The sequence below is a fragment of the Heterodontus francisci genome, chromosome 4, assembly GCF_036365525.1.
Source record: "Heterodontus francisci isolate sHetFra1 chromosome 4, sHetFra1.hap1, whole genome shotgun sequence".
NCBI classification, from domain to species: domain Eukaryota; kingdom Metazoa; phylum Chordata; class Chondrichthyes; order Heterodontiformes; family Heterodontidae; genus Heterodontus; species Heterodontus francisci.
The window spans coordinates 65,916,436-65,940,506 of record NC_090374.1 but is presented as its reverse complement, the minus strand read 5'-3'; positions in this window follow the sequence as shown (position 1 = coordinate 65,940,506).

Below are 24,071 nucleotides of genomic sequence, written 5' to 3'. Positions count from 1 at the left end.
AGTAGGCTACTTCAAGACAGATGACAGTTTCAATTGCTGGCAAAGACTGATTTATTTTGAATTTCAAATTACATTTTCCTGCATTAGTTAATTTTGTTGGATAATCCACCATTTTGGCATTTTTCATTCTTCCAATCCTATCATTATTCTTGGTTACTGCTGCCACTTAAATCACTCCCTAGAAAGCAGGAATTAATTGGGGGGGGTGGCGGTTGCTGTTCCCTTATTATTGCATAAAACTTGGATGGACAACAAGAATTTGTAAGGGCCAAACAAATGCATGCGCAATGACAATTAAGGCACTTTGTCCTCAATAGTCACCAGCTTATCGATACCTCCACACATATTTGGACATGTATTGAGGAAATAAAAATGGAAAATGCTGGAAATATTTATCAGGTTTGGCAGCATCAGTGGAGACAGAAACAGTGTTGATGTTTCAGGCCACTGACCTTTAATCAGAATTGGAAAAAGTTAGTGATGTAACAAGATTTAAGCAAGTACAGAGACGGGGAAAGGGTGGAGGAAGGAAAGTAACAAAAGGGAAGGTTGAAATGCAGGAGGGCTGATTGTTCGGGGTTAGAGGGAATCATGAAAAGATGGAAAGGATGGAAAGAGGGATGGGATCAGAGGAAAGTATTGATTGTTCAGAGTTATCTCTCTTGCTGTCCACCTTATCACAGACCTTCCAGCATTTGCAGTATTTTGCTTTTGTATTAACGTTTAGAGGAAATCTGTTTTCATTGTCGCCATTTCATAGGCGGGCTTCTACAGAGTTGGACCATCAGGATGACTTGCAGACAATTTCTGAAATAGGGATGGCTCTTTCTGCAGAAATTAGGGTTATCGCAGAATGAACATTTCATGCTATTGGATTCTTCCAAGCCACACCAGAAGATATCGACATCACCAGGCAGTCTGCAGTGCACACATTTATCAAACAACTGACAAATGAAATGTTTGCGAGCAGCAACCACTTCACCACTTTTTCTATGGAAAAAAGGCATCAATTGGACAAGATGTAGAGATATCACCAAGTGGCAGTTTCCTTAAATACAAAACATTACAGATGGCATCCAGGTGAACACCAGGACTCCTTCTATGACCTACATGAACAGCAAAGGATTGCATTTAATTAATGTTCAGGCAGCATCTGACCACAGAAATAGCAATAGGCACATCAATAGCCATTATTCAGAAAGCAGATCATGATGAATTCATTGAATAAAAATAATACTGCTGAAAACAGAGACATTTTTTCGAAGCTTTTCGTCTTGTACTTATCAGGTCAAATCGTGAGAATACCAATGTAAGGGAAAGCAACAACCTTATACTGTATGGGAAAAGAGTGCTGATTGGCTGGCAAGTGGACTCTGGTAGAGGCATTGCCATGGGGAATGCACCAATTTATGGTGACTGACATCTAACTGCCAAGCATTGTTTGAAATTTAAACCAGGCTGCTTGACTCTGATAGGTCAAGGCATTGCCCTGAGGAATGAATCAGAGAATGGCTGTCACTTATTTTGTTTAGCTGAAACAGACGCAATGTGTGTACATGTTCTTTCTGTCTGAAAAGAACAGGGCCCTGTGTATTAATATATGTAGTAATATGTATTAATATATGTAGCAGTACCACAGGACATGCACGATGCCAATATCATCACCCTCTATAAGAACAAGGGTGACCGCGGTGACTGCAACAACTACCGTGGAATCTCCCTGCTCAGCATAGTGGGGAAGGTCTTCCCTCGAGTCATTTTAAACAGACTCCAGAAGCTGGCTGAGCATGTCTACCCTGAGGCACTGTGAGGCTTTCGAACAGAGAGATCCACCATTGACATGCTGTTCTCCCTTCGCCAGCTACAGGAGAAATGCCGCGAACAACAGATGCCCCTCTACGTTGCTTTCATAGATCTCACCAAAGCCTTTGACCTGGTCAGCAGACGTGATCTCTTCAGACTACTAGCAAAGATCAGATGTCCACCAAAGCTACTAAGTATCATCATAATAAAAGCAAAATACTGCGGATGCTGTAAATCTGAAATAAAAACAAGAAGTGCTGGAAATACTCAGCTGGTCTGGCAGCATCTGTGGAGAGAGAAGCAGAGTTAACATTTCAGGTCAGTGACCCTTTTTCAAAACTGGTAAATATTACAAATGTGTAAGGTTATAAGCAAGTAAAAGAGACTTGAACATTGTCTCATAGGAGCTTTTTAAAAATTCATTCTTGTGTTGTGCACATGGCGGGCAAGACTGGCATTTATTGCCCATTCTTAGTTGTTGAGAAGGAGGTTGTGGGCCTTTATTCTTCATTCGGTGGTCGCAGTTTTGATACAATTGAGTGGCTTGCTAGATCAATTCCAAGGGCAGTTCAGCAGCAACGACATTGGTGCACAAAAGCAGTCACACATATGCTGATCAGGTAAGGATAGCAAGTTTCTTTCCCTAAAAGACATTAATGAATCAGTTTTATTTTTCCAACAATCAAGAGCTTCATGATCACTTTTCTAGGTGCCAGCTTTTCATTTTTTTCCCTTTTGGATCATTAGAGATGGCTGCACATGCAAAAGTGGGTTTGGGCAGTCTGCATCCAATGTAACCGAACTGCCTTACATTTATTCTTTCATCCTTTTCCTCTTTGTCAAAATATTAAAGAATGACGGCAATGCTCACTGGAATTTCCATATCTAAAATTTTAATTGTAGCGATGGTAAACTTTGGGGCCAAAAATTCTGGGACAAAGGCCACCCAGAATAACTATTCAAACAAAAACATTAAAAATATCAGCTATCACAAGCAAAAAGTTAAAGTTTGCTATTGTATATAAGGTTTTTCCCCCTTTGAACACTGAATGATGTCAGCTTAGAATATGCTGGACCATATTCACCCATATTATATGGATGACCTGAATGCACAGCTCATGTTCTGCAAGAAATCAGCCAATCACACCTATGCGGATTTACATGTCAATGGTTAGAAAACACTTTCACACATTGCACTCTAATACCAATCAAAACAACCAAAAAATTGGTCCTAATTGTTATGAGTGCTTCCATGTTTTTGTTAAATTCTGAGTATTTGGGTTTTAAGACTGAAGAAAGTTTCCATAGATGCTGGAACTTTGTGTGTTTTTTAAAAAAGAAGTCATCAGAAGGTCTTTTGGACTGAGTTTGTTCGCAAACAGTTACTGGAAGGCATCAGTTTACAGATAAATACCCAGCAGGGGGCTTTTGTGACTTGGGGAAGATATTTACAGAGAAGTGACAGGTCAAGATTTATAGGGGTCAGGAGGCTTGACTCCTGAGATGTTTTTGGTTTCGCTTTGGACAGGCAATTGGGATATGGACAATGGTTTGAAAAGGAGTTAAAGAATCAACCGGCAAAGGACAAGCCCAACTCAGTTTGTTCCAGCTCTTTGAAAAGCTCTGAGAAGCAAGTGTAAGAAACAGACTGAAACTGATGCTGCATTTTTCCTGGAAAACCTGCTCAAATTGATCTTCAACGTCGTCAGACAAGAACTATATTTTAGGAAGATCCCAGTGAAAGCCATCTATGGGTACTTGAAATGCCAAACCAAAACAAAGGACACCTGACATCAATCCATATCTTTTGCGTTTCTTCAAGAATTAGCAAGTATTTGGACAAAGTATTCTTTTTGTCTTTTTTTTTGGTAATAGAGCTCTGAAGAGTAAATCTCTTTTTTTTGGTTAACTGGTGTATGTGTGTGTGTGTGAGGGGCTAAGGTAAAAAGGGAACTTGTATATTTCAACATGTGTGTTAATGCTTTGCATCATTACTGGTTATGTCTTGTTTTATAATAAACTGATAATTTTGTTGTTTATTAAAGAAACCTAGTTAGTGTATTTTATTTTGGGATAAAAATAGAGTCTATGATTGACTGTATCGGTAATGGGAAAAAATTCAAATATATGTTGTGACCTGTGGAGAAGTGGAACTAAACAAAAGTGCACTCCTCCCACCTCGGTCGTAACATATAATTGGGGGCTCTTTGTGGGATAGAAACATAGAAAATAGGAGCAGGAGTAGGCCATTCATCCCTTTGGGCCTGCTCCACCATTCAAAAAAGATCATGGCTGATTGTCTAATTTAGTACCCTGTTCCCACTTTCTCCCCATATCCCTTGATCCCTTTGGCATTAAGAAATATACCTATCCCCTTCTTGAATATATTTAATGACTTGGCCTCCACTGCCTTCTGCGGTAGAAAATTCCACAGGTTCACCACCCTTTGAGTGAAGAAATTTCTCCTCATCTCAGTTCTAAATGGCATACCCCGTATTCTGAGACTGTGACCCCTGGTTCTGGACTCCCCAGCCATTGGGAACATCCTCCCTGCATCTAGCCTGTCTAGTTCTGTTAGAATTTTATAGGTTTCTATGAGATCCCCTCTCATTTTACTAAACTCTAGTGAATATAGGCCTAGTTGACCCAATGTTTCAATCCTGCCATCCCAGAAATCAGCCTAGTAAATCTTCTTTGCACTCCCTCCATGGCAAGAATATCCTTCCTCAGATAAGGAGACCAAAACTGCACACTGTTGGATAACCCAATGCCAAAGACGTACAATTGTTAATGGTGTAATAATAATTGAAAAGAGGAAAAGAGAAAAAAAAACTTTCTTGTGCAGTAGATTAAAGTTTACTCTACTGCAATGTCTTTATCAGTTGCTGTGACCTTTCTGGGGAAGAAGGATGTATCCCTGAGCGATTTGAGAAACTTAACCGAGGCTAGAGGATTTGACAGAACTGTTGGTGTTAGAATTAAAACCAAGAAAGCAGACATAATTGAAGTAATGGCACACCATTTCAAATTGGAACAAGAAGGCAAACTGGAGAGCAGTGCAGTTGGGATTAGCTAAAATTCAGTTACAGATGAAGCAGCTTGAACAGGAACAGGAAATGGAAAAACTTAAGCTTCAACAGAAAAAAGGTAAACCAATACAATTGAAAAACTTGAGCTTGAAAGAGAATTGACAACTAAGAAGCTTGAATTTGAAAAAGAGGTAAGGTAAAAAGAGGGAGCATTTCAAAGAGAAAGAGAAGGAAGGGAATTCGAAGTTTTAAAAAATGGAACTAAGACAAAGGGGTGGTCTTGGCTCCAGGGAAAGTTCTGGTGGGGAAAGATCTGACTCAAGCCCAGGACCCAGTGGAGAGCTGTTTAAATTTGTGCAAGCCCTCTCTACATTTGAGGAAAGGGACATGGAGGTACTTTTCATTTCTTTTGAAAAGATAGTCAGACAGATGAAGTGGCCGATGGTAAGCTGGACACTGCTTATGTAAAGCAGGTTGATGGGTAGATCTCATGAAGTTTATGTCATGCTTTCTGAGGAGGCTTCTGCAGATAATGAGGTGGCAAAAAAGGCTATTCTCGCTGCCTATGAGTTGGTCCCTGAAGCTTACTGGCAGAAATCACAGAATCGTTATAGTGCAGAACAAGGCCATTCGGCGCATCGTGTCCTCACTGACTCTCTGAAAGAGCAATTCCCTCAGTTCCATTCCCCTGCCTTCTCCCCATAACCTTGCACATTCTTCCTTTTCATATAACTGTCCAATTTCCTTTTGAATGCTTCAACTGAACCTGCCTCCACCACATTCTCAGGCAGTATATTCCAGACCTTAGCCACTCGCTGCGTGAAAAAGTTTTTCCTCATGCCACGTTTTCTTCTCTTACCAAATACTTTAAATCCATTTCCTCTCATTCTCGATCCTTTCACGAGTGGGAACAGTTTCTCTCTATCTACTCTGTCCAGACCCCTCATGATTTTGAATACCTCTATTAAATCACATCTCAGCCTTCTCTTCTCCAAGGAAAACAGTCTGACTTCTCCAATCTGTCTTCATAACTGAAATTCCTCATTCCCGGAACCATTCTCATGAATCTTTTCTGTACTCTCTCCAATGCCTTCACGTCTTTCCTAAAGTGCACTACCCAGAACTGGATGCAACCTCCAGCTGAGGTCAAACTAGTGTCTTATACAAATTCAACATAACTTAGTCATAGAGGTATACAGCACAGAAACAGGCCCTTCGGCCCATCGTGTCCGTGCCGGCCATCAAGCATCTATTCTAATCCCATTTTCCAGCACTTGGCCCGTAGCCTTGTATGCTATGGCATTTCAAGTGCTCATCTAAATACATCTTAAATGTTGTGAGGGTTCCTGCCTCTACCGCCCCTTCAGGCAGTGTGTTCCAGATTCCAACCACCCTCTGGGTGAAAAAACTTTTCCTCAAATTCCGTCTAAACCCCTTACATTAAATCTATGCCCCCTGGTTATTGACCCCTCTGCTAAGGGAAAAAGTTTCTACCTTTCTATCCTATTAATGCTCCTCATAATTTTGTATATCTCAATCAGGTCCCCCCTCAGCCTGCTCTGCTCTAAGGAAAACAACCCGAGCCTATCCAGCCTGTCTTCATGGCTGAAATGCTCCAGCCCAGGCAACATCCTGGTGAATCCCCTCTGCACCCTCTCCAGTGCAATCACATCCTTCCTATAGTGTGGTGACCAGAACAGTACACAGTACTCCAGCTGTGGGCTAACTAGCATTTTATACAGCTCCATCATAACCACCCTGCTCTTATTTTCTATGCCTCAGCTAATAAAGGCAAGTATCCCATATGCCTTCCGAACTTCCTTATCTTCCTGTGCTGCTGCCTTCAGTGATCTATGGACAAGTACACCAAGGTCCCTTTGACCCTCTGTACTTCCTAGGGTCCTACCATCCATTGTATATTCCCTTGCCTTGTTCGTCCTCCCAAAATACATCACCTCACACTTCTCAGGATTAAATTCCATTTGCCACTGCTCCGCCCATCTTACCAGCCCATCTATATCTCCCTGTAATCTAAGGCTTTCCTCCTCACTATTTATGACACCACCAATTTTCGTGTCATCTGCGAACTTACTGATCATACCTCCTATAAAGTGCACTACAAACAGCAAGGGTCCCAACATCGATCCCTGCGGTACACCACTGGTTACAGGCTTTCACTCATAAAAACAACCCTCGACCATCAGTGGCCTCCTGCCACTAAGTCAATTTTGGATCCAATTTGCCAAATTGCCCTGGATCTCATGGGCTCTTACCTTCTTAACCAATCTCCCACGTGGGACCTTATCAAAAGTCTTACTGAAGTCCATGTAGACTACATCACAGCTTTACCCTCATCTACACATCTAGTCACGTCCTCGAAAAATTCAATCAATTTTATTCGACACGATCTTCCACTGAAAAAGCCATGCTGACTATCCCTGATTAATCCCTGCCTCTCCAAGTGGAGATTAATCCTGTCCCTTGGAATCTTTTCCAATAGTTTCCCTACTATTGATGTTAGACTTACTGGCCGGTTACCTGATTTATCCCTGCTACCCTTCTTGAATAATGGTACCACATTCGCTGTCCTTCAGTCCTCTGGTACCTTTCCTGTGGCCAGAGAGGATTTGAAAATTTGTGTCAGAACCCCTGCTATCTCCTCCCTTGCCTCACCTAACACCTCGGATACATCTCATCTCGACCTGGGGATTTATCCACTTTTAAGCCCACTAAAACAGCTAATACTTCCTCCCTTTCAATGCGAATTTGTTCAAGTATATCACAATCTCCCTCCCTGGTCTCTACACTTACATCATCCTTCTCCATAGTGAACGCAGATGAAAAGTAATCATTTAAAACCTCACCTATATCCTCCAGCTCAACGCACAGATTGCCACTTTGGTCCCTAATGGGCCCCTTATTAATAAAGCCCAGTATACTGTATGCTTTATTAACCACACTCTCAACCTGTCCTGCCACCTTCAATGACTTATGCACATATACACCTAGGTCCCTCTGCTCCTGCATCCCCTTTAGAATTGTACTGTTTTATTCTATATTGTCTCTCTATGTTCTTCCAACCAAAATGAATCACTTCACATTGCTCTGCATTGAACTTCATCTGCCACCTGTCTGTTCATTCCACCAACTTGTCTATGTCCTTTTGAAGTTCTACACTATCCTCCTCACAGTTCACAATATTTCCAAGTTTCGTATCATCTGCAAATTTTGAAATTGTGCCCTGCTCACCAAGGTCTAGGTCATTAATATATACAAGGAAAAGCAAGGGTCCCAACACTGATCCCCGGGGAACTCAACTACAAACCTTCCTCCAGCCCAAAAAACATCCATCAACCACCACTGTTTGTTTCCTGTCACTCAGCGAATTTCGTATTCATGTTGAAACCGTCCCTTTTATTCCATGAGCTACAAGTTTGCTCACAAGTCTGGACCAACCTCTGGAGATTGTCTGGAGAGACCTATATAGAATTTGAGGGGGTAAAGCAAATTAATTTTGTTCGTTGGATATGGGCACTAAAAGTAGAGGCCACGCATGAGAACATTAGGGAACTAATTCTCCTGGAAGAATTTAAAAATACACTCCCTCCGTTAGTAAGAATTGATGTAGAGAACCAGAAGGTTTCAACGGCCAGACAAGCAGTGGAAATTGCTGATGATTATGAGCTTGTTTATAAGCCCAAACCCTTTAGCCACCACCCCCACAAACCCAAAAAGGATAGAAGGCGGGAGGGTGAAAGGAAGGCAAGTAGCCGGGGATAAGAAGGGATAGCTGGGAACATGCCGGGATCTCTTCCTCAGGCCAGAAAGGAAGATGCTGAGGGTGGAAGTGAGGTCCACAAGCCTAAGTGTTCCCATGTCACAAGGTGGGACATCTTCGTGCAGAATGCTGTAAGTTGCAGGGTAAAACCCATGGGACTTATTGGGGTATACAAAACCAATGCAGAGAAAGGGACCCTGACCGAGAGTACAACAGATCAGGCTGTAGCTCTGACTGTGGCTGTAAGGCCAAATACAAAAACCACTGAGTGCAGGGGACGTGAACAAGATACCTGAGAGTTATAGGGAATTCTTGTCAAAAGAGAAAGTAACTCCTTATCCCTCAAGTGAGGCAGGTTAAACTATAGTTATACTTAGGGATACAGAAGCCACTCAAACTCTTTTACTGGGGAAAGGCATACATTTCCAGACAGTGCACTGAATGCCAAGGTTTAAATGAATGGTATGGGCAGAGAGTACACACCTGTACCTTAGTATCGGATGCACCTGAGGAAGTGACCCAATGTTTGGAATGGTAACTGTTGGAGTTGTCCATAGTTTGCCAGTAGATGGAGTTGACCTACTCCTGGGGAATGATTTCGCTGGAGCGAAAGTAGTAGCTTCTCCAGTAGTCACGGAAAAACCAAGTGAAGTTAAAGAGACGGAATAGTTACAGGAAAAGATTCCACAATTTTTTCCTTCATGTGTAATTACCCGAGCAATGGCTAAACAAGTTCCATTGCCGGAGGTAAAATTGGCACCACAGTCAGATAGCCGAATATCTGAAACTTTCTTTGGGGATTTGGATAATCCGAAGGAAATGTTTAATAAGTCTTCTCTGATCAAGGCTCAGCAAGCTGATCCACAGTTAAATAAAGTGGCACAATTTGCTCTAACTGAAGCTGAGGCAAAGGGAGTTCTGGAGGGATACTTTATTGAAGAAGGAGTTCTGATGAGGTAGTGGAGATCTCCTTATAGACCAGTGGATGAAGAATGGACGGTTGTTCACCAGAGAGTGGTACCGCCCAAGTATTGCCAAGAACTCTTAAGGATAGCCCGTGAAATTCCTATAGTGGTACATCTGGGGATCCAGAGGACCCAATCACTTTTAGGTCTACATTTATTTTTATTTGTTCATGGGATGTGGGCGTCGCTGGCTAGGACAGCATTTATTGCCCATCCCTAATTGCCCTTGAGAAGGTGGTGATGAGCTGCCTTCTTGAACTGCTGCAGTCCATGTAGGGTAGGTACACCAACAGTGCTGTTAAGAATGGGATTCCAGGATTTTGACCCAGCGACAGTGAAGGAATGGTGATATAGTTCCAAGTCAGGATTGTGTGTGGCTTGGAGGGGAACTTGCAGGTGGTGGTGTTCCCATGCATCTGCTGCCCTTGTCCTTCTAGGTGGTAGATGTCACGGGTTTGGAAGGTGCTATCTAAGGAGCCTTGGTGCGGTGCTGCAGTGCATCTTGTAGATGGTACACACTGGGTGTCGGTGGTGGAGGAAGTGAATGTTTGGCACCCCATCCACAATCAAGTGGGCTACTTTGTCCTGGATGGTGTCGAGCTTCTTGAGTGTTGTTGGAGCTGCACTCATCCAGGCAAGGGGAGAGTATTCCATTACACTCCTGACTTATGCCTTGTAGATGGTGGACAAGTTTTCGGGAGTCAGGAGGTGAGTTACTTGCCGCAGAATTTCTAGCCTCTGACCTGCTTTTGTAGCCATGGTATTTATATGGCTACTACAGTTCAGTGTCTGGTCAATGGTAACCCCCAAGATGTAGATAGTGGGGGATTCAGTGATCGTAAAGCCATTGAATGTCAAGGGGAGATGGTTAGATTCTCTCTTGTGTGAGATGGCCATTGCCTGGCACTTGTGTGGTCATGTCTTTCCAAGGACGTGGTGCAGTTTTGTAAAATGTGCCAGATTGTGGGAAAACCACAAGTTGCCATAAAACCAGCAGGTCTAATTCCCATACCAGTTTTTGGGGAACCATTTAGTAAGGTGTTGGTAGACTGTGCAGGACCTTTACCGAAAACAAAAGCGGGACACCAATATATATTCACTATCATGGATACGACTACACAGTTCTCAAAGGCCATTCCCTTGAGAACAATTTCTGATAAGGTAGCGGTAGAGAAGTTAACCCAGTTCTTCACTAGATATAGATTACCGATTGAGATTCAGTCAGATCAAGGTTCCAATTTTATGTCTAAAAGTTTTCAACAAGTTATGGGTAATTTGGGTATAACCCAGTTAAAGTCTTCAGCATACTTATGATTTGGTGACGATTACTGAGACGTGGTTGAAGGGAAACCAGGTTTGGGAATTGAATATCCAAGGGTACTCAGTATTTCGGAAGGATAGGCAGGAAGGAAAAGGAGGTGGTGCAGCTTTGTTAGTAAAGGAAGAGATTGGTACTGTAGTGAGAAATGATACAGGCACTGGAGATCAAGATGTAGAATCAGTCTGGGTAGAAATAAGGAATAGCAAGGGAAAGAAGACCCTGGTGGGAGTAATCTATAGGTCCCCAAACAGTAGTTCCGCAGTGGGGCACAGTACAAACCAGGAAATACTGGGGGCTTGTAAGAAAGGTACGGCAATAATCATGGGTGATTTTAATATGCATATAGACTGGATTAATCATATTGGCAAGGGGAGCCTCGAGGGAGGGTTTATTGAATGTATTAGAGATTGTTTTTTGGAGCAATATGTTGTGGAACCAACCAGGGTAGGCTATTCTAGATTTGGTATTGTGTAATGAGGTGGGATTAATTAATGATCTCATAGTTAAGGTTCCTCTAGGGAAGAGTGATCATAGCATGCTAGGATTTCAAATTCAGTTTGAGGGCGAGAAACTGGAGTCCCACACTAGCGTTCTGGAGTTAAACAAAGGTAATTACATAGGCATGAGGACAGATTTGGCCCTAGTGGACTGGGCAGGAAGACTAAAAGGTAGGAGAGTTGATGAGCAGTGGCAGATGTTTAAGGAGATATTCAAATCATCCCAACTAAAATGTACTCCGAAGAGGAAGAAAGATTGTAAGAGGGGGAAAAACATGCATAGTTAAGCAAGGAAGTTAAGGGTAACATAAAGACAAAAACTAAGGCATACCATACTGCAAAGGCCAGTGGCAGGCTGGAAGATTGGGAAACTTTTAAAGATTAACAAAGGGTTACTAAAAAGTAATAAAAAGAGCAAAGGTAAATTATGAAAGAAAACTAGTGCAAAATATAGAAACAGATAGCAAAAGCTTCTATAAATATATAAAAGGGAAGAGAGTATCTAAAGTGAATTTTGGTCCCTTGGAGGATGAGACTGGGGAGTTAATGGTGGGGAACACAGAAATGGCAGAGACACTAAATCAGTATTTTGCCTCAGTTTTCACGGTGGAGGACACTAGTACCATCCCAATCGTAACAAGTAGTGCAGAGGTTATAGGAAGGGAGGAACTTAGAACAATCATCATTACTAAGGAAAAAGTACTGAGCAAACTATTGGGATTGAAGGCAAACAAGTCCCCAGGGCTAATGGCCTATATCCTAAGGTCTTAAAGGAAGTGGCAGCGGAGATAGTGGATCCATTGGTTATAATATTCCAAAATTCACTGGATGCAGGAAAGGTTTCACTGGATTGGAAAAATGCTAATATAACGCCCTTATTCAAAAAAGGAGGGAGGCAGAAAGTAGGAAACTATAGACCAGTTAGTTTAACATCTGTCATTGGAAAATTGCTAGAATCCATTATTAAGGAAATAATAACAGACATTTAGAAAGTCAAAACGCAATCCATCAGAGTCAGCATGGTTTTATGAAGGGTAAATCATGTTTGACTAATTTGCTAGAGTTCTTCGAAGATGTAACAAGTAAAGTGGATAATAGGGATCCTGTAGATGTAGTATATCTGGACTTCCAGAGGCATTTGATAAGGTGCCACACAAAAGGTTAATACACAAGGTAAGATCACATGGGGTTAGGGGCAATTTATTAGCTTGGATAGAGGATTGGCTAACCAACAGAAAACAGAGAGTCGGAATAAATGGGTCATTTTCTGGTTGGCAAGATGTAACTAGTGGGGTGACACAGGGTTCGGTCCTCGGGCCCCAACTATTTACAATCTATGTTAATGACTTGAATGCAGGGATAGAAGGTACTATAGTCAAATTTGCAGAGTACACTAAAATAGGTGGGATAGTAAGTTGCAATAAAGAAATAAGAAATTTACAAATGGCTATGGATAGGTTAGGTGAATGGGCCAAAATTTGGCAGATGGAGTTTAACGTGGATAAGTGTGAGGGTTATCCATTTTGGTCAGAATAGAAAGGCAAATTATTATCTAAATGGAGAGAAACTACAGAGTGCTTCAGTGCAGAGGGATCTGGGTGTCCTCGTGCAGAAAACTAGTATGCAGGTGCAGCAGGTAATAAGGAAGGCAAATGGAATTTTGGCATTTATTGCTAAAGGAATAGAGTATAAAAGTAGGGAAGTGTTGCTGTAACTGTACAAGGCATTAGTGAGACTGCACCTGGAGTATTGTGTATAGTTTTGGTCCCCTTACTTGAGGAGGGATGTAATTGCGTTGGAGGAAGTTCAGAGGAGGTTCACTAGATTGATTCCAGAGATCAGGGGTTTGTCTTATGAAGAGAGATTGAGCAGTTTAGGCCTTTACTCTCTAGAATTTAGAAGAATGAGAGGAGATCTAATTGAGGTATATAAGATGATTAAGGGGATTGACAAAGTAGACGTAGAGAGGATATTTCCTCCGGTGGGGCAATCTAGAACAAGAGGTCATAGTTTTAGGATAAGGGGTAGCAGATTTAAAACAGAGATGAGGAGAAATTACTTCTCTCAAAGGGTCGTGAGTCTGTGGAATTCACTATCCCAGAGTGCGGTAGATGCCGAGACATTGAGTAAATTTAAGGAGGAGATAGACAGATTTTTAATTAGTAAAGGGTTGAAGGGTTATGGAGAACTGGCAGGAAAGTGGAGTTGAGGCCGAAATGAGATCAGCCATGATCGTATTGAATGGCAGAGCAGGCTCGAGGGGCTGAATTGCCTACTCCTGCTCCTAGTTCTTATGTTCTTATACTACCCACAATTACAAGGAGCTTTAGAAAGGCTCAAAATGATGATCAGGGCATACTGCCATGAATATCCCCGTAATTGGGATAAAGGGCTAAAACTTATTTTGTTTGCCACTAGGGATTCATCTAATGAGTGTACAGGTTTTAGTCATTTTGAATTAGTTTATGGACATGAGATAAGAAGTTCCCTAAAACTAATTAAAGACAGGTTTTTAGAACAGAGGGACAAATCTTCTGTGTTAGATTATGTATCTGTGTTCGGGGAGTGGCTCGTGAGAGCCTGCAAAGTGGCTCAGGAACACCTGAAAGCTTCCCAAACAACCACGAAGAAATGGGCAGACAAGCATACCAAGACCACACTACCAGAAGGACGTGGAGGCTTTGGAGAGGGTACAGAGGAGGTTTACCAGGATGTTGCCTGGTCTGGAGGGCATTAGCTATGAGGAGAGGTTGGATAAACTCGGATTGTTTTCACTGGAACGACGGAGGTGGAGGGGCGACATGATAGAGGTTTACAAAGTTATGAGCGGCATGGACAGAGTGGATAGTCAGAAGCTTTTTCCCAGGATGGAAGAGTCAGTTACTAGGGGACATAGGTTTAAGGTGCGAGGGGCAAAGTTTAGAGGGGATGTGCGAGGCAAGTTTTTTACACAGAGGGTGGTGAGTGCCTGGAACTTGCTGCCAGGGGAGGTGGTGGAAGCAGATACGATAGCGACGTTTAAGAGACATCTTGACAAATATATGAATAGGAAGGGATATGGGCCCCGGAAGTGCAGAAGGTTTTAGTTTAGGCAGGCATCAAGATCGGCACAGGCTTGGAGGGCCAAATGGCCTGTTCCTGTGCTGTACTGTTCTTTGTTTGTTCTTTGTTTGACCCGAATATTTCAACCAGGGGATGAGGTATTAGTATTACTGCCTTTACAGTGTGAACTGCTGAAAGCATAGTTCAGTGGTCCATATAAAGTGGTCAAGAGAATTGGTAAAGTCAATTATTTGATTGACACCCCAGATTGCCAGAAAAAGAATTGGCTTGTGTCATATCAATATGTTGAAACAATATCATCGCCGGGAGTAGAATAAGCAAGCACATGTATGTCAGGTAGTAGGGATAGTGAAGGATGAAAGATATAGTGAGGACGAGGCAGAAGGACGTCGAGACCATTCTCAAATTGAACCTCCTATTATCTGGTTAGCTAATTCTGAATTGTTAAGGAGTGTTACGACCAGGTACGAAAGGTGTCTAGGGGTCTGTTACTATCTTCACCTGGCCTTATTGTAACATGGTTTAATTTTAAACACACTGTGTTTTGAGCTTCCCCTTTGTGAATCCTTGTTCACAACTTTCCAATTATAAGGCAAAGAAATGAGCACAAACAGGCTTTCTTTGGTTTAAAGAAGAAAGATGAAATTTATTAAACGTTAAACTTAACTCTAATATGGTTCACGCCTACGGATATACAACTCGCCCACGCTAGCATGTACACATGAAATAAACATGCAGGTAGGGACAGAAAAGAGTAGAAGAAAACAAAAGTAGAACAGTTTGAGGCAATATCTTGATACTGTTTCTCGAGCTTGCTGTAGTCCTTGATTAAAGATATGATCTTGTGTTACATTGGGGCCCAGTAGTCTTCTTAAAACCTTCTTCACGTAGGAAACCTTTCTCTCTTTGAGCTTCACCTATATTCACAAGATTCAGTTCCTTGGGAAGGAGATGGAAGCAGGCAGGAGAGGAGAGGAGATGTTCTCAGTCCATGAGCACACAGGCATTCTCTGTTCCAATTCCTTTGTTGGGAGTCCAAATTCAAAAAACTCCCAGGCTGCCCAGCAGGTTAGTCATGTGACTAGCTCCTTATATGGAACAGTCTCTCCTGCCAGGTTTGTGGATTATACCTTAGCAGTCTCTGGAATGCTAACTACACCCACCTTCAACATCAGGTAATTAAAAGTACATTGTTGGTTGAATGAGTCAGGGCATGGCCCTTTGTCCCTTGTTCCAACTGTCGGTTACCATGGAAATTGCTTTCCGGTCAGGGGCTTGCAATTTTAATTTTAATGTTCATGTGGTGAAATCATGTGTGCCTCAATCTTGGCAGGTGGGAGGTTTGCCTGACACCTCCACGCCCAGGGGAATGAAATACGATTTGAAGAAAATGGCGCATTTCATTGCAGAGTTTGAGAGATATAAGATACAGAAAGAAACAATGCATTTCTCTCATTCATTTCCATTCATTCACCAATCTTGAGGCTCATTAAAAATTATCTGTACTGGGTGCCAGGTCTGCTTTAATTTCCCCCTTTGTTTCCCTCAGGAGCATTAGTAGGGGGGCAGGTCTGTCCTGAACTCTGAGTCATGCAAAGTCTTTTGGCTTCAGGGTATGGGCGGTTCCCTTTTCCTCTTACTGTGGGGGAGGAGTCTTTGTTACTCTCCCCTTTGTCCTCTGGGACACTTCTACCTGCAGGTATTTGTGCAGACTGAACTGCATTCTCCTGTGACACTTTGACTAGGTGAGACATCACCCTCACGGTTTCTCTGCGCCCTAGAGGTCTATCTTTGTCTCTGCAGTTTCCTGTAGATGCTGTTAGCAACTCTTGTGGGGTGGTTCTAGAGCCTGCATTTACATAGGAGGATGTAGGGTCTAACTTTTCACATTTTTCTGGGTTGGTTGACCGGGTGATAGGGATTTTCATCCGGGATTATTCCGGGACTTCCGTTAACCTGCCCTCTGGGTCACATTTCCCCCCTCTCTTTCCAAACTTTTGCCAGCCATGTGCCTGCCATATCCCTTTTGTTCTCTGCAGGGGTCCCTTACAGTTCACCAGCCCTCTTCTGGAGGGTCCTCCTAACACCGGTAGAGGACTTAGGGGTGCAGGTTTCACTGTAGGTTAGGGTTTCCCCTCAACCTGGCACATGTGGCAACTCCTGCAGTACTCCACCACATCGTTGTGGAGTTTTGACGAGTCAAACTGCTGTCTTACACAGGCTTTGGTCTTTCGTATACCAACATGTACAGCCACTGTAGTCTCATGGGCCCTTCTTAATATTTCTCCCCAGTACAATCTGTGGTACCACTAACTGGTGAACTACTGTCCACTCCTTGCTCTCGGGTCTGTGAGGAGAACTCCATTTCCTCATCAGTACCCCATTCTTTAAATAGTAGCAATCAGGGACTCCCTCTGCTTCACTTTCAGATTGGGAAGCCTGTGCTAACTCTTGTAATACTGGGTCGGCTCGCTGAGCCTCAGCTGGGGAAAATCCATTTAATTCATCTCCTGGGTCTCCTAACTTTCCAAAGAAAGTCTTGGACAGGCAGACCTCATGGTCATTTGCCTGCAGTGCCTATGCAGTCTCCTCTGGGGGAGCTGATTTGATCATCGGCTGACTCACTACACATTCAGGGACTCTGCAGGGGACCATCTCCTGCCATTGCCCTGTCTCTCTGACCTCCTGCGGTCTTTCTTTCACTACTGGGGTGGGGGGTGCTACCACCTTCACCCCTGCCAGATCATTACCTTGGAGCAGGTCAACCCTGTCCACAGGCAAAGTAGGGACAATCCCTACAGTCACCAGTCCCGAAACTAGGTCGCACTCCAGGTGCACACGGTGTACAGGTACAGGCATACACTGCCCTCCAATACCATTCACCACCATTTTGGTGTTCACTGCACTCTCTGAGGGAAAGGTCAAGCCTTTTCCCAGTAAAAGGGATCTAGTCACCCCTATGTCCCTGAGAATCACAATGGGCTTGCTTGCCCCACTCGAGGGGTATGGGGTTACTTTCCCTTCAAATACAAAACCCTGATAATCTTTAGGAATCCTATTAGCTTTTCCTGCACTGGCTGTCGTAAGCCTCCTGGGTTGCACTCTTACTGCAGTTAAAGCCACAGCTTGTTCTGTGTTTTCCATCAGGCCCTCGTCTTCACTGAGTGGGTGTGCCCTGATTAACCCTACCGGTTTCCCCTTTAGTTTCCAGCAGTCAGCTTTTAAATGCCCTGCCTTATGAAAATAGAAGCACACAGGTCTCCGGGTCTCACTCTTGCTCATAGCACCTTCCTTTTTGCCTGGAGGAGTGCCCCCTGTGTCTCTTGCTTTCCTTTCTCTTTCAAGACTGCCTGGGTGGATATCACCTTTCCACCCTTTGTCCTTTTTGGATTTGTGGGGGTGATTAGGAAAGGTCTCCCCTGGGAAACCTACTTATAAATTAAAGTAAACTCATCGGCCAGAACGGCTGCTTGCCGGGCTCCCTGAACCCGCTGCTCCTCGACATGAGTTTTTATTGAGAATGGGAGAGATTTTTTAAATTCCTCTAACAGGATTACTTTTCTGAGAGTCTCATAGCTGAGCGTATTTTTAAAGTCCCCAGCCACTAGTCAAAAGCCAACTGCTTGCTTCTCTCAAACTCCAGACAAGTTTGATGAGCTTGCTTTTTAAGGGTTCTAAAATTTTGGTGGTAGGCTTCGGGTACTATTTCATATGCCCCAAGGATAGCATTTTTGGTCAGTTCATAATTTGATGAACTCTCATCTGGCAGCAAGAAATAAACCTCATGGGCTTTTCCAGTTAGTTTGCTTTGCAGTAAAAGAGACCAGGTCTCAGCTGGCCATTTTAGCTGCCTTGCCAGTTTCTTGAAGGACACAAAAAACGTTTCCACATCTTCCTCATTGAATTTTGGAATTAGCTGGGTGAGTTTTAGCAATCTTGTACCCAGTCCTGAATTGTGTTCCTCCATATTGGGCATGCTTTCACTAGGGCTACTCTGTTGTTGCCCAGCTAACCCAAGCCACCTCAATTCTCTTTGTTCGCATTCTTTCTGGAATATTCTTTTTCTCTCTCCTCTCTTATTCCTTCTCCTGTCTTTCTTTCTCTTCACATTCCTGTTGTAAGGCTCTCTTTCTCCCTCTCCTGCCTCTCTCTCTCTTTTCCCTCTAATTCAAGTTTCCTTTGTTCCAATTATAACTTTGCAATCAGTATCCTGTCTGGGTCTGCTTCTAACACTGCTTCTGCTTTGTCAGATTCAAGGGAAAAATGGTTGGCCACTAGCCTTAGGAGTTCAGACTTCCTAGCCTTGCCACGTACAGTGATCCCACACTGCTCAGCCATTTTTCTCAACTCCTCCATAGACAGTGCTTTTAACTTATCCCAAGTTACTTCACCCTGGTTTGGAGAGCTACTCGCTTCAGTTGCAGACATGTTAGTATTCAATCACACACAACCACAAGAAAACCGGAATTGATATTTTGCTCTTTTTGATTGGGAACAATTTGGCTCCCCACTTCCAATTTCACTCATTTGTCTGTGGGTAACAATCCTGGACAAGCCCCCAATTTCTGTTCCGACCAGGTGCAAAAGTTGTCTAGGGGTCTGTTACTATCGTCACCTGGTCTTATTGTAACAGGGTTTAATTTTAAACACACTGTGTTTTGAGCTCCCCCTTTGTGAATCCTTGTTCACAACTTTCTAATTATAAGGCAAAGAAATGAGCACCAACAGGCTTTCTTTGTTTTAAAGAAGACAGATAAAATTTATTAAACGTTAAACTTAAACTCTAATACGGTTCATGCCTACGGATATACGACGCGCCCGCGCTAGCATGCACACGTGATATAAACATGCAGATAGGGACAGAAAACAGCAGAAGAAAAGATAAGTAAAACAGTTTGAGGCAATATCTTGTTACTGTTACTCAAGCTCGCTGTAGTCCTTGATTGAAGATATGATCTTGCGTTTTGTTGGGGCCCAGTAGTCTTCTTAAAACCTTGTTCACGTAGGAAACCTTTCTCTCTTTGAGTTTCACGTGTGTTCACAAGATTCAGTTCTGTGGGAAGGAGATGAAAGCAGGTAGGAGAGATGTTCTCAGTCCATGAGCACACAAGCATTCTCTGTTCTAATTCAAAAAACTCCCAGGTTGCCCAGCATGTTAGTCATGTGACTAGTTCCTTATATGGAACAGTCTCTCCTGTGAGGTTTGTGGATTATATCTTAGCAGTCTCTGGAATGCTAACTCCGCCCACCTTCAACGCCTGGTAATCAAAAGTTCATTGTTGGTTGAATGACTCAGGGCATGGCCCTTTGTCCCTTGTTCCAACACTACCGGTTACCATGGAAATGTCTTTCCGGTCAGGGGCTTGCAATTTTAATTTTAATGTTCATGTGGTGAAATCATGAGCACCTCAATTTTGGCAGGTGGGGGATTTGCCGTCAGGGAGATTGGGACATTCTGCTTTCATAGTTAGATGCAGAACTAGAAGAAGACATAACAAGGCTACTCACAGCATTTAAGAGTGTGTAGGCACAAGCTAGGATCTACAACCTTAGCCACACATGATGTGGATGCAGAGGAATTCTCTCCTATAAAACCACACCCTTGCCGCTTATGTCCAGAAAAATAGGCCCAGGTAAAAGCAGAAATCCAATACATGCTGGAAAATCACCTAATTGAACCCAGTCAAAGCAGCTGGAGTTCCCCAGTGGTATTATTCCCTAAATCTGATGGTTCAACTAGACTCTGCATAGACGAAAGGTTAATACAGTAACAAAGACAAACTCCTACCCAATTCATTGAAACATAGAAAATAGGAGCAAGAGTAGGCCATTTGGCCCTTTGGGCCTGCTCCACCATTCAAAAAGATCATGGCTGATCATCTAATTCAGTACCCTGTTCCCACTTTCTCCCCATATCCCTTGATCCCTTTGGCATTAAGAAATATATATATCTCCTTCTTGAATATATTTAATGACTTGGCCTCCACTGCCTTCTGCTGTAGAGAATTCCATAGGTTCACCACCCTCTGAGTGAAGTAATTTCTCCTCATCTCGGTTCTAAATGGCATACCCCATATCCTGAGACTGTGACCCCTGGTTCTGGACTCCCCAGCCATCAGGAACATCCTCCCTGCATCTAGCCTGTCTGGTCCTGTTAGAATTTTATAGGTTTCTATGAGATCCCCTCTCATTCTTCTAAACTCTATTGAATATAGGCCCAGTTGACCCAATCTCTCCTCATACATCAATCCTGCCATCCCAAGAATCAGCCTAGTAAATCTTCTTTGCACTCCCTCCATGGCAGGAACATCCTTCATTCCTCACTTGGAAGACTGTATTGACAGAGTTGGCAGTGCCCCATTTCTTACCGAAATAGATTTGTTAAAGGGATGCTGGCAGGTTCCTTTAATATCCCGAGCTAAAGAAATATCGGCCTATGTCACACCAGACGGTCTTTTCAAATGCCGAATGATGCCATTCGGGCTAAAAAAAATGCCCCAAGCACTTTTCAGAGACAAATGAACCAAGTGGTAGCCAGTGTTCGTAACTGTGTGGTTTACTTTGACGTGTGCTGCTAAGCAGTGACACTTGGATGGACCACTTGAAACAAGTAGAAGCTCTGTTTCGGAAATTACATCAGCTGATTTAGTAATAAACCTTGCCAAAAGTGAATTTTCAAAAGCAAGAGTAACCTATCCCGGGCATATAGTAGGGCAAGGACAGGTGTTGCCAAGAACAGTGAAAGTACAAGTATTGGTGGAGTTTCCTATCCCGAGGACTAAGTAAGAAATCATGAGGTTTTTGGGCATGTGTGGTTTCTACTGCACATTTGTATCAAATGTTAGTACTATAGCTGCTTCACTGACAGATTTTCTGCAGAAAACGAAAACCAAGCTACTGTGGTCAGGGGAGTGCCAAGCATCTTTCAGGAGGCTGAAAGCCATTTTGATAAATTTGGCTGCTCCAAATTTCACTAAGCCCTTCAAGCTGGCAATTGATGCTAGTGACCTGTAGGTCAGTGCAGTCCTGTTACAAGAGGATGGATCAGGTATAGAAAGGCCAGTGCAATACTTTTCCAAAAAGCTAAATCGACACCAAAAAAGATATTCAACAGTGGAAAAAGAAACCCTAGGTTTATTATTGTCTCTTAAGCATTTTGAAGTCTATGTCCGCCACGACTAGAGAGACACTGGTATTTCCTGATCATAAACCCCCTAGCCTTTGTGGAAAAATTTAAAAACCAGAATGCCAGACTATTCCAATGGAATTTGCTATTGCAACCTTATCACTTAAAGATTATTCACATTGCGGGCTAAATTAATGTACCTGCAGATGCTTTATCTAGAATCTAACATTGCTTTGCGTTATCTGAGTGCAAAGATGGTACAACGCAGAATGTTATTAACTACAGGTAAAGAGTGAATGAGTATGCATGTGTAAATGTGTTTTAAACTTTTTCATCTTTTTTAGCCACACTTCATAATGACACATTTAGAAATGGTGTTTCATTCCTTCAAGGGTGGAGGTCTTACGAGTGCTTCCATTTTTTTGTTAAATTATGAGTACTTTGGTTTTAAAACTGAAAAAAGGTTTCCATAGATGGGGAACTATGTGTGTTTTTTTTAAAATGAGGTCATCAGAAGTTCTTTTGGACTGAGCTTGTAAACAAACAGTTACTGGAAGAAACCTGTTTTCGGAATAATACCCAGCAGGGAGCCTTTTGACTTGGGGAAGATATTTACAGAGAAGTGACAGGTCAAGATTTATAGGGATCAGCAGGTTTGACTCCTGAGATGATTTTGGTTTTGCCTTGGAGAGGTAGTTGGGATATGAACAATGGTTTGAAAAGGAGTTAAAGAATCAACCTGCAAAGGACAAGCCCAACTCAGTCTGTTCCAGCACTTTGAAATGCCTAACAGTTTTTCAAACTCTTTGAGAAGCTCTGAGAAGCAAGTGTAAGAAAGAGACTGAAATTGCTGCTGCATTTTTCTTGGAAAGCCTGCCCAAACTGATCTTCAACGTTGCCACACAAGAACTGTTCTAGGAAGATCCCATCAACAGCCATCTACGCGTAGGGATGGCAAACCAAAACAAAGGTCATCTGACATCTTTCCATATCTTCTGTGTTTCCTTCAAGAATTAGCAAGTATTTGGACAAAGTATACTTTTTGTCTTTTTTTTGTAATAGAGCTCTGAAGAGTAAATCTCTTTTTTTTGGTTAACCGGTATGTGTGCGCATGAGGGGCTAAGGTAAAAAGGGAACTTGTATATTTCAATCTCCGTGTTAATGATTTGCATCGTTATTGGTTATGTCCTTTTTTCTAATAAACTGATAATTTTGTTGCTTATTAAAGAAACCTGGTTGATGTATTTTATACTGGGATAAAAATACGATTGACCGTAGCGGTAACTGGGAAAAAATTTAAATGTATGTCGTGACCTGCGGAGAAGTGGAATTAATAAAACAGTGCACTCCTCCCACCTCAGTCGTAACTCAATATCTAGTTTAGTTTAGTTTAGTGATACAGCACTGAAACAGGCCCTTCGGCCCACCGAGTCTGTGCCGACTTAGATTTTAGATGAATTTTTTACTTTTCAAGGTGAAGTATGCAATTGATGGGGAGCGTCCAATTACGCATCAAGAACGTCTATGGCAACACCAGCTACAGAGTAAAACTACTTCTATTCTACCACAAAAATGTTTCTTTCCTGCACCAATGTGGAGTTTTCTATTTTGCTCACAAGCCATCCTATGGCTGCTCTGAGAGAAACAGACAATTTTGTGTCAAAATATTGACATTGTTTTGGTATGGGCCCATGCCTATAAGGAACCAATTGAAGCAAACAAACTAATTTCAAATAGGATCCTTATAGTCTGCAAAGAGATTTTCAGTCCATAAATCTGTGTTGAATTCAAACACAAACCCAAAGTGAAAGTACAGTATTCTGACCCTCTTCCTTACTAAGTCCACTAAACACCAAGGTGGTGTATAACTTCAGATCATATCCACAGGAATGTCACTCTGAAAGCTTTTAAATAAATAAAATGGAAATTCCAATTGGCAAAATTCACATGCAAATGTTTTATGTGTTCATACTATGTTGCTGTGTTCATTATTTTTACACAGGCATCAACCCACTTATTTTATAAACATTAACACCTGTGTGAAAGTAGCATGCACAGGAACATAGAGCAGGCACATGCCTTTCACTGATTGAAATTTCTACCTTGATACATCTATTATTTTGGGATTAGAGAATTTGTAGCATTTAATGACATATATCAACAGTACATGAACATCATACAAAGTGGAGTCATCTGATGCCGAAATAAGTTGTCTTCAAGTGATTTTTCTTTTGGCAAGTCACTAGCTAAGCAAATCCTGTTGCGCTTGGGATATAACGGAAGTCAGACTTCTTTGTGAGTGACAGCAACATGGTAATGATACCAAAGGCTTACAAAGCTCTTGCTCATTTCCCTGGCAACCATCAATAGCAGAGCACCAGAGGTACTGCCTCAAAGAAAATCAATCTGATGTATTTGTTGGCACTGCTGCTCAGTGACTTTATTTGAAAATTAAGAAGTTTATTGTTGGTGCTTGCTCTTAAGTGTAA